The following is a 2,861-nucleotide window of genomic DNA, read 5'->3' on the forward strand; positions in this document are numbered from 1 at the left end:
CCCCATGTCTGAGGCAGCATTCGGATGCCGACCCCCCACCCCCCCGTTCGCCATTCTCAGATGGGTCGTTTTGGACGTTTTTTATCCAGAACCGGCCTTACTATACTACTATTGCTATTAATTGAACTTATCGACTGATGTAACATTATTTTGCTTACGAGAGAGTGAGTAATTTTTTAAACTTCATGTGTGGCACACTTGACACCACGAAATTATGATTTTTCCACGTATAAGGGTGAAGCGAAGAGAGTAAAGAGATAATTTTATGGATTGAGAAATTCTCGTCCTGGTTCATCTGCAGATTTCATGAATGGCTTGGCTATTTTTCATATGTCACAGATTCCAACCAAAAATGCAAGGCAAAGACGCAAAGACCAGTGAAAATGAGCTATTTTCTTTATCGTCTCTCTATAAAAATAGCATTGAAATTCTTCAATGATTTTGTGCGCACTAAATAGTCAAAAGTGTGTCATTCACAGCATTTTATTATTTCTGTGTCTGAATAATCGATCAATGAGGAATGGGATTATCGGTTATTTCAGTAACAAGGTAATAGAGAGTAACAAGAGTAGCAATGGTCAATGAACCAAAAAAAATAAAAACGATTAATTCAATTGCCCCCAAGGTATTATGAAAAATTTCCCTAAAACGGCACTGCTGAAGCAGCAGCCACCAACACAGGTTCACCACAACCAGCCCATCAAAATTCAGCATTATTTTTCTTCTTCATTCATTTTTTATATACAATTTCTTCCTTTTTTTATGTTGAATTTTTCGACCAACCGTTCTATGCAATTAAATAGAAAAAATTCATTAGAATCGTAATTCTCACGTCTTCTTGTAAGTATACGCAGAGTATTTATTTCAGCTCGAGTCAAATCTCTCCAAGTCAAGTTGTTCGCTAATCTGACGTTGGAGGCCATCAAATTGTCTGAGAAATCGTCTTGTTGATCATCCAGTTTTTATTATCATTAATAGGAACGAAACGACTCCTCTGAGGCCTCACGTTTCGTTCATTCTCCTTGTCAATACATCGATATTCTGTAGAGCGCACTGAAACTCACTAGATTATTTTTTAAACTGCATTTCCTGAGGATGTACCGGAGGCAACAATCTGGAAAAGTAAAGAGTAAAGTTGAAACTTAAATGAAATATATGATTCAAAAATTGTCAACCAACTATGCCCTGCGAAACTAGGCGTAATTGTGAATTATGAATCCGGGAAGTGAACCATTTTGAGAAAGGATCTCATGTGAAATTTTTTTATAACCATTTAGTGGTGACGATAGAACTGACATCACATGACTATACTCTACCACAGAATAGGCATATGTCCCGATAGAAGTTGATCTCGAGAATTTCCTGTTCAGAACAAAAGTCCGTGCCACGAGAAAATCAACATGGAGTTGAGTGGTGAGTTCTGCGATTTAAAATATGGATTAGGGAGAGTAGGAGTAGCCAGCCAAGTTCTGTTCTTCGTGGCGAGAACTACATCAGCAGCCATCGGTTTTAATATTTCTTCCTTTATCCAATGGAGCACACTGGGAGTCGTAAAATCAGGCTGAAAGTTGCGAAGGCAAATTTAAAGTTTCAGGGCAGGCTATAGAGTAGTCACAAAAGGAGATTCAGACTCACGGGATCAACAATCATATGATGGAAAATGTGAAATATCGGAAAGCGCTTCATTCACCGGAAGCAAGATATTCAGGAGGAGAAGAAATTCCTGCAAAGGCTGCAATATCCATCCATGATAGTTATCTTGTCCATACAATTTTCATGAAGCCAGCGTCCACAACATTCACATTCTACACGTTCTGATTGGCGTCTGGTACTTGTACAGGTCAAGCAACAATCGTTCATTGCGTGTGACTTCTCCAATAAAATTTTGGAAATATCTTTTCGATAATCATCTGCATTGAACCTTCTGTCGAAAGGTGTAGATGTTGCTATGCAATCCATAAAATACATAACGAACACCCCACAGTTGTAACCGTCTGTTTGGACTGGTCGTATTGCATCATCGTACTCTACTGTCCAGGCCATCAAATGGAGTTGATTCTTATCGATATTTACACTCCGTTCGATGTATTCTTTGAAGAGTCGTAGAGCTCTACTTCGATAATCATCTCTCAGTGACTTCAGAGGATCGATATGTGAGATCGTTTTCTTCTCAGTATCCAAAATGAACAGACACCAATGACCATGATAAGAATAGGGTAAAAATAATTTTCCTTGGAAATTCCAGTCGATTTCATAATTTCTTTAAGCTAATCGATCACCCTCATCAGCGCCTTGGCCCAGTAAATATCAGACTGTAGGTAGTGTTTTACTTAGAATATCAACTGACAATTCACTGGTTCTCTTTCGAGTCTTTGGTTCATTAGTCTCCTGTTCCGAGTACGTATGACTCGTTGTAATAAATTGTACATGCTTCCAATCTGCTAATCTGGCAAACATGAAAATGTCGATGACATCCCCGTCAATCCATTTGATACCAACAAATAGAGTAGCATACTCCTTAGATGCTAAGTGCATGTCATTTCGTCTCGCAACATTCTCGACTTGGTCACAAACGTACTTTGTCATTAGGAAATGGAGTGTACTATTGCTAACGTAATAGTTTGAATCAGTGAAAACACCATTGGCGAATGTTTGAAGGGTTTTTCGCTGCTTCTGGATCATCTTCGACAAAATTCTTTGAGGATTACGTATTTTCATTTTTCGTTTAAAGCGGCTGTCGACTATTTCGGGAAGTAAACAATCAAAGTAGAAAAGTTTCAGATGATTCTTATTCTTGGGCCAAAATTGATCATTTCTTTCAACTCTTACCCATCTCATGCCCAACTCTGTCCATAAAACAA

The sequence above is a fragment of the Diachasma alloeum genome, unplaced genomic scaffold, assembly GCF_001412515.2.
Source record: "Diachasma alloeum isolate Michigan unplaced genomic scaffold, Dall2.0 Dall_scaffold_00255, whole genome shotgun sequence".
Taxonomy (NCBI): Eukaryota; Metazoa; Arthropoda; class Insecta; order Hymenoptera; family Braconidae; genus Diachasma; species Diachasma alloeum.